Raw genomic sequence first — 16141 nt, 5'->3', positions numbered from 1 at the left:
ACCTGATTCACCTCTCCCGCCGATCGCCGGTTGGTGGACTGAACACCACGAGGATAGTGTTAATGGATGGGATCAACAATATCAATTTAGAAGGGACATGTGGGATGCATTAGAAGAAAATTAGAATTATGAAATTAATTTAAAATGTACTTGCTTTTAATCTAACATGATATGCAACAAAACATAAAATATAAAAATAAATAAGTGTCCAGTTTATACATTACATTTAAAACAAAAAAAAAGTTCATAACATAATAAAAACCACTAACACGACTTCTAATCAAAATAATCTAAAGTCCCATTTTTTACTTCCAATCAAATACAAGCTGCTCAGTCATTGTCCGAGTCTCACTCGACATTTCATGATACTCAGCCAGTGCTCTTTGGTGAATCTCCATGGACCGACCCATCCACTGCAAATCAAACAATAACATATTATAAACACAAAAATTCATAGAAGTCATTGCTAATATTATAATAAGCATAAATACTTACATAATTAGTGTTAGTCCGCTCAGGTAGGTTGCTTGTAACTCCTGCACCTGGAGATACCCCCGGGTGAGAAAACCTGTACAGCCACTGCATGTAACCAGGCGCAACCGAAGGAGTTGCAGCACTAAGCCTGGTGAGGGCACCTAAAACTACACTCTGAGATACCCCAAAGACAAACCTCTTCCACATCACATCTGTCATCTCGGTCGGGAAGTCTACCCGATACATCTTCAAGTTAGTCGGCCTCTTGGCCTTCTCTAGCCTGATGATCTCGCGGGGAATGCCTTGCACGAAACCAAGCTGTCGCACCACTCTATCAGGCATGTACGGCTCAATGATGTTACGGTACTGGATGCAGCCAATGAATAAAGTGGGGGGCACTCGTAATGCAGGATCAGCTCCGTACGGTAGCCAGTTCACCTCACGGTCAGTAAGCGCATCAATTCTAGTACGAAAAGATAACAGGCGCTCCAGGTTCTTGCTAGGACATCCCGCTCCAACATCCCAAGCAGACGCACGAGGAATTTGAAGGTCCCGGGTCAAGGTACCCTGCTGTGGCCGAAAGCACGGAAAGTACTCGTAAATCCACGCTTGCAGAAGCATGAGACAACCAGCAATCGAATCAGCACCTTTCCGTGATGCCGTGCCCAGCTGCCGATACAAGTAGGCCAGTGCAGCTGTTCCCCAAGCATACTCGTTAATAGGGACATCCATGTAACATAGCTCGTGGAGGAAGGAAGGATGCGTACGGTTACCACTCTTGTCTACAAACAGTGTACCTCCAAGCACTAACCACAAGTATCCATTAAGCTGATCACTAAACTCCCGGTCAACCGCCAATATCGACTCAAAAATCTTATCAGTCAACACCCCACTACCCTGCCAAATGGTCTTTGTGCCGCAAATCTCAGACAAATCATATGGAGTCATATCCATGGTGATCGAGCACGCGTCCCGTAACACGTCCGTGCTAGGAGTAGTGGTGACCATATTGCCTGCGACACGTAACCCAAGTATGTTGTACACGTCATGCAACAAGATCGTAATCTCCCCAAATGGCATGTGAAAGGTGTTCGTATCTGGCTGCCATCTCTCAACAAAAGCAGAAATCAACGGCCAATCAAGTCTTTTAAACATCAGGCCGGGCAAGTGAGACAACCAACTAGCATCAATTGCCCCGAGGTCCTCCACAGATTGACGACCTCGCCAAGTGAACAAGTCAGAACATAACTTTGTCCTACTCAAACAGCGCAAAACACTACGCTCCTGCTCGATCCAGATATACCGTGCCACGTGACCGCCAAAAATAGGGATAACAGTCCCATCCTCAGGACCACCCGGCATCGGTTCCTGCACTAACCATGCCTCTGCAGAGCTGGTAGTTGGCTGACTCGATCCACTACCAACAAATCTCCCAAACTGACCCCTATATACCATATGGTAATCCTGAGGGCCCGGTTCTTCATCCCGATCACCAGCATGACTAGCCGAGCATTCGTCTTCCTCGTCAGATATGGGTGCTCCACTTGCAGAGTACAAGGGCTGACTACTACCAGACTGTGGGTCTCCCGACCAACCACTAGTAGACCCGTATTGCTGCTGCTCGGGCTGAAGCGGTGCTGAACGAGATGACTGTCTCCTAACAGACGCATTCAGACGTCGTGATATTTCATGTCGAGCACCAGAACCCTCGATCTATATAAAATAAGTACAAAATCCGATTTTAGTAGTAGTAATAAAAATAATAATAATAATAATAATAATAATAATAATAATAATAATAATAATAATAATAATAATAATAATAATAATAATAATAATAATAATAATAATAATAATAATAATAATAATAATAATAATAACAACAACAACAACAACAACAACAACAACAACAATAATAAAAACAACAACACCAACAATCATAATCGTAATAACAACAACAAAAAAAATTAAAATTAACAACAACAACAACAATAACCATAATAACAATAATAATAACAACAACAAAAACAACAACAACAACAACAACAACAACAACAACAACAACAAATAAAATTAACAACAACAACAATAATACTAATCATAATTTAAAATATTAATAATAGTACTACTAATAACAATAATAATATTATTATTATTATAACAACAACAACAACAACAACAAAAAATTTAACAACAACAATAACCATAATAACAATAATAATAAAAACCCTAATATCAACAATAATAATAATAATAATACTAATCATATTTTTAAAAATTATAATAGTACTACTAATAACACTACAAAATATGCTTCAAAAAAAAAAAAGATAACACTACAAAATTAACAACAACAACAACAACAACAACAATAGCCATAATAACAATAATAATAAAAACCCTAATATCAACAAAATAATAATACTAATCATATTTTAAAAAATAATAACACTACAAAATATACTAACCATAATAATAACAATAATAATAATAATATCAACAATAATAATAATAATACTAACCATAACACTTCAAAATAACAACAAAAATAACAAAATCCAAAAAAAAAATAAAAATAAAAATAAATTAACAATAAAAAATTAAAAAACCATATTATTAACGGAAAAAAAAAAAAAAATCGGAAGTTCCAAGGAGGATCCGCCCAAAAAATCCGGAAGTTCCAAGGAGGATCCGCCTAGAATTTCCGAATCCTCCTTGGAACTTCCGGATTTTTTAGGCGGAAGCTGGAGGTTGCGATTTAAAAAAAAAAAACACTTGCTCGCCGTCACCGCCGCCTCCGCCGCTGCCTCCACCGCCGCCAAAACTCCTCCCTCCGAATGTAAGCCTTATTCGCCTCGAATCACTCATCCTTTTTTGTGTTTTTGATGATTGTTGTTTTTTTTTAAAATGAACAAAAAAATTTGGAAGAATTTTTTTTCAGATTTAGAGTGTTTTAGAGAGTTAGAGAGAGGGGTAAGAAAGTGAGAAATGTGAGTCGTATAGTGGAAAAAACCGTATTTAAATGTTAGGGGTAAAATTGGACCTTCAAGTCAAAATGGGAGCGTTACCCGGTAAAATGGGAGCGACGAATAACAACCCCCAAATTAAATTAGGATAAGTAGTAAAATTACATAACTATCCTTACTAACATTTCTCTTCTCCCTCTTCCTTCCTTTTCATTAAGGGTAATAATGTCTTTTACATTTTAAAATTAATCCCTACACCTTATACCTGCCCCCCTTGTTACAAAAATAGAGGGATAACTCTATTTTTTTTATCCCTATCCCTTTCATATGGGATAGAACAATTCCCATTAAACAAACAAGGGATTATAGGATACAAGGGATCATTAATCCCTATCCCACCTATAATCCCTACAAACAAACACCCCGTTTGTGTATTCCATAAATAATCCCACCTTTGTACTCCATATTTTCAAAATGGTCCTTTCTACCTACAACCGTTTCAACAGGTAATTTTTTTTTTTTTAATCTATCTCTTCCCACCTAATCACCTTCTTTCATGGCAACCCCTCCATCACCACCATGGGTACCACCCCTCACCTCCACCTCTGAACTAAAGTAGCCCTAACCACCAAATCACCACCGAGCTGACCCCCATCCGAAACCCAAAGGGGCTGCCATGTCCAAACATCACATCTGAAACCACCACTTGACCCCCAACTCGAAACCCCACCTAAATGGGCGGATATCTGGGATCGGCAACGACAACCCACGGAAATCACCCACCCATCCAACACCACATAACTAACCACCTTCCCGGCTTCAAAGTTGGCTGCCCCAATCACACTCCCTGCCCCCTAGCTTTTTATCCTCCACCACTTACCTCCTAAACCTGCACCACACCCCACTCATCTTACTCCCAGTCTACAGAACCGCACAACCCGCAACACCATACAACCACCATCATCACCTGCTTAAAACGCCAGCCCCACTCCACCTCATCACTCACCACCCAATCCATCTTAATACATCAATCGCAAAACCCATTTTAATGGCTCGCACAGTCAATTTCTCCCAGCAACACGATTATTGAAGTGTCGCATCTCCCGCAATCACCAATTCACCACCCGCAATCACCAATTCGCAACCTGCAATCAACAACTAATTAGTGGTTGTGGCTGTCAGGATTATTGTTGGGCGGCAACGGGTTGATGGTCCGACGAGAAAAAGGTTTGATGAAATGAGTTTTTGTGATTCTTGTGAATCGAAGTCCGCCATTTAAGGGGAGATAGTTGGACTCGGTGAGGACGACATGGTAATTTCACGGAAACGACGCCGTTTTGGCTTTGTGTTTGTTGCCATGAGAAGGGAAGAGAGACGGTGGCGAGGGACTGCTCCGGCGAGGCATTTACTCCGGCAGGGGTAAGAAGAAGAAGAAATATTATTTTTTATTCTTTAATTTTATAAAAAATTATATATAAAACTCAATTAAAATGTGACACGTGTCAAATTACCCTTTAAAATAGGTTACCAATTCAATTATCAATCAATAAATGAAAAAAAAAAAAGAGAGAGACCATTGAGATGGCAATACTGTGCATTGATTATTCCATTCAGGGGTGTTATGCTCCCCTAAATGGGACGTGTTATGCTCCCCTAAATGTTTGGGGGAATGGGTTTACGGGATATGGGTGTTTTCAACTTAGCACTTCTCGGAAAGCAAGCTTGGAGACTCTTCAAACAACCATCATCACTATTTGGCAGAGTCATGGCAAAAAAATACTACCCGAATTCTGATTTTTTTGGCATAGTTCATGGCATAATGCTTAGGGAAAAATATACCTTTAGATGGGTATGTAAAATAAAAAGTTCGTTATTTTGGCTCGATAAATTGGTGAATGCGACCAATAAAACGGGCATTATTTAATAGAATTTATGCCTACTTAAGCAAGTGGTTGTATGTTAAAAATAATTTCATATTTAATTTGGTACTTGCTAGGCTGCTATAATGAATACATGAATAGATTAGATGAGTCTACTTCTCTTATACAAAGTCTTATTTTTAAATACTATTATTAACATAAGTTTAGTTGTATTCCAAAATTTTAATTTGTTGATGCATAGGAGTCTATTACCTTTTACCTATAATACTTATTGAATATATTACCTCCGTTTCATAAAATCTGCAACAAACTTGGTTGCATATTCCCTAAGATAGAATTTCATAAGCAAAGATTTGTATAAAGGGCATGTGATTAATTAGATGAGAGAGAGAGTAATAAACACCACCAACACCCACCTTGTAACCCACCCTCTCACCACCACTAAGATTTGAAACGACACTACCACCACCCAAAACCCACCCAACCAACTCGCACCACCACCAATCAACTTGCACCACCACCCAAAACCACCCACTCAAAACCCACCCAACCAACTTGCACCACCACCCAAAATTCGCCAAACCAACTTGTACCACCACCCAAAACCCACCCAACCAACTCGCACCACCACCAATCAACTCGGACCACCATTAAAAATCCATCCAACCTGTATACATTATTATTCAACCAGATTAACATAATAATTTGTAATTTGTGCATCTCACAAGCGCTACACTAGTGTTTTAACCTAAATTTTAGTTCATGGTCTGTTGAATTCATTTTAAGGTTTTAATTTATAGCAATTAACTTAACTAGATATTCAATATAGGGTTTATGCTTCAATTTAGTTTGGGGATTTTGATTTCAAGAGTTTTGGGTGAAATTGAATTGGGGAGGTTTTGCTTATTTTGGCTTTGGGATTGAATTCAATTGCATTCTAATATTTTCACTCATCACTTGAAATTACCATAAATAACAACAAGATGAGCAGGAAAGAAAGAGACATCAAAGAAAAGGCTGTAAGGGATGTCAATTTTTTGAGAAGGAGATGAAAATTATGGTGGAGATTCGCTTAGGTCAAAAGAATATGGTGAAATGTGGAAGGTGAAAGAAGAGAGTGAGGGGAGTTAATTGGGTGAGAAAGAGAAAAAGTGAGCCCTACTAACGTCTAATTTGGACGAAAAATGTTATTAGGTAAAACGTTATTTAGTAGTGATGGACAAACATTTGTTAACTTACGGGCATATAAACAGATTAAAAAAAAAATGGGTAATTCACAAAACAATCTATCTTATACACAATTTTTTTTTTAGAACAAAATTTCCTATAAATATTATGATAGCAGTAAAATCTAGTTATTAGGATGAGTCTAACAATATTCTTCATAGATAATTTTTTCTTTATAATTATTTACAAAAACGGTTAAAAAAGGAGTATTGAATAGTGTGAAGTAAAGGTGAGCATGGGACGGGTACTCGTACCATTAGTACTAACGGTTCGGGTACCCAATAACCAAAATCCCTAAAAGTAATATCACTAACCCGAACCGATAAGTTCGGGTACCCGGATTTTCGGATCGATTATCGGGTACTGTAGACACCTAAAAATGTCTCCCCAAAACCAAACCCAATGATGAACAACCTTTCACCGCCATTATTGGTCGGGTTGAGTATTTAATCTTAGAGTGCTTAAATCCATATTTTCATTTCATAAAACCAACCCAACTCCTATCCCATTTCCCCAAACCATAACTTATTTTCCTCTTTTCGTGCCTTTAAACCCAAAATAATTCATTTCGTGTCCTTTAAAATCATTCATTTCGTGTCCTTTTTATAAAAATATTTAGTCCAGTTTATTTTGGTCCATTATCTGGGTTCAATGATTGAATAGTTGGATGAGGCTTTAAAAGAGCTTTCCAACGATATATTATAAGTCCAAATCCGAGTTATAACGAATAAGTTATGGCCAAAATTTTAAATGGAGCCCAAACCGAACCTAAGCCCACCTTACCTACGACCCAATTATCATGTGGAGGGTCCAAATTATTTAATCCCATTCCTAAACTGACAAGGTAAAGTCAGATCCCCTAATCAAAAGTAAATACCTAAGTCCTCTAATTAAAGTAGATAGGGAAGTAGGGTCGAACTCCACAGGGAAACAAGTCTTTATATTCTTAATTAACTAATATAATCTAGATTATTAGGTAACCAATATTTATATTTGAATAATAAAATAAACTACGGAGATCAAGAATAAGGAGAAAATAATATATAAAAGGATCTAAAGCATAGGTTCACCAATAAATAATATTCCAGGGTAGAATATAAGGATCATTCATCAATTCATATATTAATTAGATTATAAAGGGCTTTCGCTACGTATTATAATCACACAATTAATTTACCGGTATTAAATCTCATCTTTCGAATCTCGACCTAACCATTTATAAATTAACCTGCCTATTGAAACTAGACCTAAACATCAATTCTCATATGTCGAATCTCGAATCAATATTGTCAAACTCATGCATCAAAGATCAGGCCTAATCTAGTCACAGAGCATTAAATCAATCAATAGGAAATTAATCTAGCATTAACAATTAACAACAATAAATTACCCCTTCATATTATTTATGGATCCCCATAAACCCTAGAAAGAAAACTACTCACACATAATAGAAACTAAACTAATCAAAGCAATAAAGCAAGACATGATTAAAGGAATAAAATAATCAACTAAGATTAAGAGAAGAGAAATCGTTACCAAAATAAATCTAGAATTAAGAGTAGATTAAGAACAAAGGTTTAAGAGAAAGAAATCTAAGAAAAACAATTAAGAGAGTAAAAGAGAGAGAGAGAGAGAGAGAGAGAGAGAGAGAGAGAGAGAGATAGATAGATAGAGAGAGCCCCTAAAATCGTATTACGGAGGAGTATTTACACTCCGTACAAATCCTAAACTAAATCAAACTAAAACGACGCTAATCATCTCCTAACAATAACACGCGCCCGATCGGGCGAGGCACCGCCCGATCGGGCGCGCCTTTTTGCTCTTCAGGTAGACTCTCGCGCCCGGCCGGGCGCATCACTGGGCGCCGACCTTCGTTTCTCCCGCCCGGCCGGGCGCGCCTCTGGGCGCCAGCCTCTTTGGCCAGGCGGCTCTCTTGGGCCATTAACTGGACTACGATTGGGCTCCAATTCTTCGGGCCAATCTGGGTTTCCTCTTCGGGTCTTGAATACTCGGTCCAATCAAATGCCCCGGTATCACCTATACCGAGCCCTTAATCACCGGTTCGATGGCTCTAACCGGCCCTGGGCTATAAAATCTGGTCGTGCTTCTCCAGTGCTCGTGATTGCTCCAAAATATCTCGGGAAAATACTCCAGAAGTGTAATTCCCTGCAAAAGTCAACCAAATCTACGAAAACACTAGAAAATACCAATTAGTAATAAAAGTGGCTCTAAAGAGCCAAAAACACTACTAATTATGACCAAGAGACGGGGGTAAAATACTATATAAAATAGACACATCATCAGCCAATTAGGATTAATTAGAAGCTTCTATAAGTTTCTAAAATATCTTAATCATCCTTTTTGAAAAGATAAGATTAAAGAGTTTGAAATTGAATAAAACTTTTCTTTTTGAAAATCCTATTTCTATCCGAATTAAAAGACGTTATGTTAGTTTAGATGAACTACTACAAGAGGGGGGGTGAATGGTAGTAGGTTCCAATCGCGGAACTTATGCGGAAATAAACAATAAAAACATAAAGAAACTTAAAGCACACAGCAAGTTTTACGAGGAAACCTTCCAGTGCCTAACTGGAAGTAAAACCTCGGCCCTATTGGGAATTATAAACAAATTCCACTATAATAGGCAACTCTCCTAGTACAACCTATTACACAGACCTTTGCTTCGCAAGTTCCTCCTAAGACACTTGCTGATTGATAAGAACCTATCCTATCAGACCTAAGACAAACTCAGGCACCTTTTTCGACCCAAGACACACTCAGGTTCCTTTCTCGACCTAAGACACACTCAGGTTCCTTTTTCCCACTGTGCACCCCAAGACACACTCGAGGTGACTGACTACCACTCGAATTTTAGAGAATTCAAACTCATACACTCAAACGTGAATTTAAGAGAATTCACAATCTCACCCCAAAACCAATTACAACACAAGGACACACTCTAACACATAAATGGAAAGCTACACATGAAACCCGAAATCAAAATGATAAAGCTTAAACCTTTGGCAAACTTACTCTTAAGCACTAAGTGGTTTTCATGCTTAAAACTCTCACTTTGCTAAGCTGAAATACTTCTATATTTATAGGAGTTTCTCAGCTTCTCAAACTAAGGTTTTCGCACATAAGATAGATCAAACAGAAATCTGATCTTATCTTCTTCAAAAACCTAAACCAAACATATTTAATTTCGTTTTTCTGAAAACCAAATTTTATCAAATTCGTTTTTGTTAAAAGATAGAATTTTATGAAAAAGATAAAACCGAGTTAAACCAGATTTTAAAAGATAAAATCAATTAAATACTTTTTCATAAAACTCATAATTATCTTTTACGAATTAATTAGTTTGCCAAGCTTTATCTGATTTCTAATAAGTCCCATGCATATCTATCATTTATATGTTTACATCATCCTACGAAAACAAACTTATTTTTTACACAACTATAAGTTATGAAGTCCATCTTCTTCAGTTGATATCTTGATCCTTGATTATTGAGGCTTTCCCCAGCATTACACCGGAACCAGGTCGTTACAACCCGTTTTGAAGTTCCTGTTGAGAAACTTCGGGAAGTTCCATTGCTGGAACTCTTCTTCTATCTTTTACTTGTCCTCATGGATCTTCTAAAGTTACTTTGTCCCAGTTCCTACTTCAGCCCTCTATGCTTACTGAACCTGCCAACATCACAACACTAGAAAATCCTTATTAAAAGGAAGTTTGCTCAATTCTTAACATCATCATCAAAACCTCATAAGGGTCAACACGTTCAAAGATAGCCAGATATGATTTTCGTGCCTCATATTTTTTATCCAAATTTATATGGTTGGATAGCCCTTGAAATTATCTTTTCAATGATATATTATAATATCAATTCCTAGCTATAACGGAAAAGATATGAATAAAATATCGAACTCTATTCAAAACTGACACCGTCTCACTATTTCGGACATATCTTTTATTCTACAACGATATCTTATTTATCTTATTCCGATTTCTGGATCAAAAGATATGATAAAAACAAAAACCGCAAAAACTGCTGTCTATCTACTAGTAGAAAAAACGTCATTTGTAACCCCCTATTTGTAACCAACAATACATTTTTAGTTACAATTAGTATATTTGTAACTAACATTTAAAAAATTCGTTACAAATAATCAGTAATAACTTGTAAGACTCAGGTAATCGTAACTGACTAAGATTTGTTAGTTACAAGTAGGGGTGTTCAAATTCGGGTACCCGGGTTTTCGGGTACCCGAAAATGCGGGTACCCGCATTGTCGGATACTTGCAAAACCGACCCATGTCCCGACCCGGAAATTTCGGGTACCCGGATTTTTCGGGTCGGGTCATAGGGTACCCGGATCTTTAGTTTTTTTTTTTTAAAAAAAAAAAATACTAAAATTTGTTACAAGCTGGCAATTTGAAACAAACACCAAGACATAATCTAATTAATTAATTCAATAGAAACAACAAAAACACAACAAGATTTATACATTACCAACTATTTCGTTATACAAACTCCTTGTCAAAAAAAAAAAAAAAATCATCCAAAAGGTGAATCGGTCAAACATCTAAAACACGATAATAAACAAGAATATATGATTTTGAATGTGAATTTGTCAAATACAAATAAAATTCAAAAATACAACAAGGGCTAAAAAAATTACAATCAATTAAGTAATCAAAAACAAAGTAATTAACCTTAAATTAATTAATAAGAAAATCATACAAAGATGAGTTGTTTATCATCGTCATCTTCATCAACAACTTCATCACCAACACCAAATTCATCTTTGTTCGCCGCGGCGCCGGAGAGCTCAAATAAAACAAAATTGGTAATTGAAAAGAGAAAAACCCATAAATTACTAATTAATTTGATAGAATGAAATCCTTAGTTAAGGAATTAAATGTGAGAAGAAGAGTGAGAAGGAAAGATAAGCTAGAGAAGAAGGAAGAAGGAGAGAGCACTCATAAAAGAGTGAAGGAGGAGAGAGAAAGTTGAGTGAGGAGGAAAGTGACGGCTACAAGAGAATGAAAAGAGGAAAGAGAAAAAAAAAACCTAAGGGTATTTTTTTAAACGGGTATTAGCGGGTACCCGCGACCCCAACAAGCCGGCCCATGTCCCGGCCCACGAACTTGGAATTTTAGCGGGTCGGGTACCCGTCCCGTGAAATTGACAAAATTTGCCAAAATACCCGTCGGGTATTTTGCGGGTCTTCGGGTAGTCGGGTCGAGTCAACCGGGTCGGGTTTTTTTGAACACCCCTAGTTACAAGTAATTGTTATTGTAACTTACAATTTAATTGACTGTTATAAATACTAATTTTATTTTATTTTTTCCAACAAGGTAATAGAAAAAACTAAGCTAGTCTAGAACAGTAAAACCCTTGACCTCCTATTACCCCAAACCTTAGTCTAAAAATTCCACCAAAATCAGAAAAAACTCCCACGAAAATTTCCCCCCAAAACCCAGAAAATTTCCCCACGAAAATTCCCCAGAAAACCCACGAAAATTCCCCCAAAACAAAGACCCGATCTGCGCGGCTGAGATGGGTTGAAGCCGCCGGAGTTTCGCCACCTTGAAGAACGCTGGAGTTCCACCGGAGGTCAAGCAATTACCGGAGTTCAAGTTCTTTCTCACCGGCGCTCTTCACCGTTGTTTCACCGTCAGACCGAGAATTTTTTGTTTTTTTTTTTTTACATGCAAATTGGGCTCTTTCACTTCTTTGGCTGTTGTACTCTAGAAATCCTAGGGCTATGGTTATTTTTTTTTGCCAAGAATAAGCTTGAAATTTGACAGGCCTTCAAGGGCAATGATATTTCTGAGTTTAAGTGCATTTTTCGCTGCCATTGTATCAAAATTTGCCATTTTCGATCGGTTTATAGATAACTTAGTAAAGTCTAGAATTCGAAAGGAGCTGTACATCTAATATACAAGTAACATTTATCATTCTGCCCATGTATAAAGACCAATAGAATGATAAATTTCCCATCTCATTAGCAATGAGCTAGTGACATGAGTTTTAGCAAATCTGCACATTTGCCTAGCATATTAAGCAGAGAAATGCTGATAAAAATAATTGCTTCGTATCTTTTAGTGTTAGTTTGGTTACCAGGTTTGTCCAACTTATAAAGACTATTTGGCATCCATAATTTCTGATATGATGATGAGAGTTTGGGGATAAATTCTATAAATCAAATGTTCAGTGCTGCTACTATTTCTGTATTTTGTTGATAGAAATCAAATGTTCTGCTGTTTCTGTATTTTGTTTATAGAAATCAAATGATTGCTGCTACTGCTACTGTGCTGCTAGAAATAAAATGTTCTTTGTCTCAATATTTTGTTGATAGTTTCTGTTTATATTGTATTTCTCTAGTGTATTTGAATTATATTTTGGGAGTCTCAATTATTTTTTGGGTTAAGATCTTTGAGGTAAGGCTGTGTAATTTAATTTATTTTAGTTTTATAGGGTTAATCTCTTGATTTTTGGGTTGTGTAATGTTTGAATGCTTTGATTAGCTTGGTTTTAAGTGTTAAATGTGTTACCTCACTGTGAGGTGGATGTGATCGATCTTGGATTTATGACTTTTCAGATATAATGTCCATCTGCCTTAATTAGTGAGTGTTAAATCATAGTGTATACTTTGTCGTTCAAATTCTAGTTATGAATCACGTCATAACTGGGTAGATACTTTGCTTTTTTTGGTGTTGAATATAACATGTAATTACATTTTAGAAATGAATCGTGAATGGATGTATGATGCAATCCGAACTTCACCTGCATACTTGGAAGGAGTTAAGGGGTTTTGTAATATTGCTATGCAACTCAGTGGAGTGTTGTTGTTGAACAAAGACTTACTAGGGCAAGACCTATTTTCTTCCCTTGCTGTCATTGCAAGAACGTGAAGAGGTGGGATGACATTAAGAAAATAGAGGAACATTTGATTATTCATGGGTTCATGTCCTCAAAGGATTTCGGTAGCTGAAATCGAACATGATTATCTCCAAGTTCATGGGTATGTTAAAAAGGCGTTTATGTCCAAACTTGATGCACCATATCTTGAAAGGTATGTCCTACGACACATGCTTAATTATTTACTATATATGTTACTGAATTACAAGTTAATTAAAGTCTTATGGAATGTCATTTTTTGTATAGTAATCATTGGGTGCTTTTGGTAATAAACTTACAATTGGGCCTGATGTTCGAGTTTGATCCTGCCACTTGTCCTGAAAAGACCCCAAGAAAATTGAGATTGGCTGATATACTAATGAAGTAAGTGAAGAAAGAACATTATTTTCATATAATAAATTCAAAGGTTATGAAATATACTCTTATCTTTTTATTTATCTATTTTTTTTATTTACAAGGCATACAAGGTGTATTTGACTAGATTGAAGGGTAATGTTTTGAAAAGTAGAAGGAAAAATTTGCTATTTAAGCAAATGGAGGTACATAAGTGATATCCTTTGAGTTATGCAAGTTTATGTATGCATGCATTAGTATTTTAATGGGTATGTAATTGTGGGCTATGATGTTTTATTTATAGTGTGCTCAACAAAAAGGAGGTACTGAGCGTGGATATTATGTCACGAGATACATGTATGAGGTTGTTGTTGGTCACAGTGAGTGCGAGGGTAATTTAGAGGAGGTAAGTGACGTTTCATTGTTTCTTTGAAATAATTGACACTACCCTATTGAATGTATTTGAATTTGTAATATTTGATTTTATTTTCCCAGGTATATTCTGCAAGGAGAATGGCTTGTGATGAAAAGGAATTGAATGAAACTCGAAAACAGTGGGCAAATTTCTTTAGAAGAAAATATTTGTTGAATGAACCAATTTAGTTATATTTTCATCAAATGCATAACTAATTTGATTGCATATGTAGTTATGGTGAGATTGTTTGTTGAATAGTGAATAGATTTATATTACTACGTGTGACATTTAACTTGTTATGTTGATGACTTTATTTATTGGTATGGTAATGATGTTAGAGTAGTGTTGTGAGTACAGGTTTATATACAGGTTTTTATTAACAATATCAACTTGAAGTTGGGATGTTCGTAAAACAGGGGAGATGTTGTCTGTTGTCCTGTAGGAAAATGAGTATATGTGTCTACGTACTCAAACCTGCAGGAACTATCTGTGACATCTTCTCTGTATATAAATTATTTGGACGAAAAAGAAAATTTATTCGTAACCAACATATTAAGCGTTAGTTACAAATAGCCTGAAATATCATCACAAATTGAAGGAGTAATAGTAACTGACAATAAATATGGTAGTTACGAATAAACGTATAATCGTAACGGACAATTAGCATGATAGTTACAAATAATAGCTTAATTGTAACTAACATTTAAAAAGTTAGTTACAATAAGCTGTCAAATTAGGCTACAAAATGGGGTATTTGTAACTAACATTTAGAGAGTCCGTTACAATTGCCTAACTCTTTGTAACTAACAGTGTTGGTTACAAAAGCCTAATAGTATTTGTAACTCCTTTATACGTAACGGACAAAGTTGGTTACGAAAAGCCCGTTTTTATCAGTTACAAATGACGTTTTTTCTACTAGTGATCGCAACAATATTATTTTAATTCGAATTCTTATCTTTTCTTAATTCTTCGACCCTTCTTTTTCCTTATAAAAAGAGGTCATATCTCCCCTTTTTCAATCATCAACAAGCTTGATCATCAAATCATTCTCTCTTCCTCTCTTTTACACCAAAAATCATTCTCTTCTCTCTCTCTCCCATATTTTAAGCCTTAAACATATATTCCTGCTAACTACATTATTACTTCCCTTAAGCACTCCAAGGAGTCCATATAATACCCAAAGTTCTATACTTAAACCAAGGTGTGAAAGGTACAATTGACTGAGAGTTTGGACCAAATCAACTCTACTTCTTAATTTAATTTTCATTTGATTTATATTTTTTTTATTGAAGTTACTAACAATTTATTCATGATGTAGCAATTTTAAGGAACGCGCGGAATGTGAGTAATTAAGCAATTTAATTACTTATTTTATTTTAATATTGCTAGTATCATGATTAGGGTTATTATTATCATTTGATTTGACTAACGTTATTATTGTTAAATTGCTTCCAATATTAATGTTTATTCTATTATTGTTATGATCACTATATTGCATGTTTAAAGGGAATATGTAATTGAAAATCACGCCTAATAAGATAATTTGGATGACCGGTTTAGGTTCCTTTTTAATCTTGTGTTTAATCAAGTGATCACGATATTTTAGAATTATGTGTTGCATTAATATTCAACCAATTTAGACTAATAATAGTTTGGAGCAAATTGAATATTTTGTTTGTATGCCTTTGAGATCGCAAGAATCACTTTTCACTATAAGAACCGAGTAGAGGCCAATACGGGCGAATGTGACTCCATGACTCACTTCGTACCATCATCCCCGATCCTCCTTTCGTGGTTCCGAACCATATGGAGTTAGTAATCTCATGGATTATGAATGGGGTGTAACCTTCAAGGGTCAATCGTTGTTGTCTATCGTTGTCCCTTATTCGTGGTTGCCTTTTATGATCCGTGAACGGTTTAC

At 36.2% G+C, this 16141-nt stretch overlaps 2 long non-coding RNA genes across 2 annotated transcripts; both read left to right on the top strand.

The window, feature by feature from the left end:
* Positions 1-12003: 12003 nt before the first annotated feature.
* LOC145630838 (uncharacterized) lies at positions 12004-13852 on the top strand. Its single transcript, XR_014112269.1, has 3 exons — positions 12004-12187; positions 13296-13626; positions 13719-13852. It is a non-coding gene; the product is annotated as an uncharacterized LOC145630838 (long non-coding RNA).
* Positions 13853-13932: 80 nt separating this feature from the next.
* On the top strand, positions 13933-14390 carry LOC145630837 (uncharacterized). The gene is made up of 3 exons (XR_014112268.1): positions 13933-14011; positions 14110-14211; positions 14301-14390. It is a non-coding gene; the product is annotated as an uncharacterized LOC145630837 (long non-coding RNA).
* Positions 14391-16141: the final 1751 nt, after the last annotated feature.

The sequence above is a fragment of the Chenopodium album genome, chromosome 5 (assembly GCF_948465745.1).
Source record: "Chenopodium album chromosome 5, dcCheAlbu1.1, whole genome shotgun sequence".
NCBI lineage: Eukaryota > Viridiplantae > Streptophyta > Magnoliopsida > Caryophyllales > Amaranthaceae > Chenopodium > Chenopodium album.
Note: the sequence above shows the minus strand (reverse complement) of the source record. Positions and strands in the feature narration are given on the sequence as shown.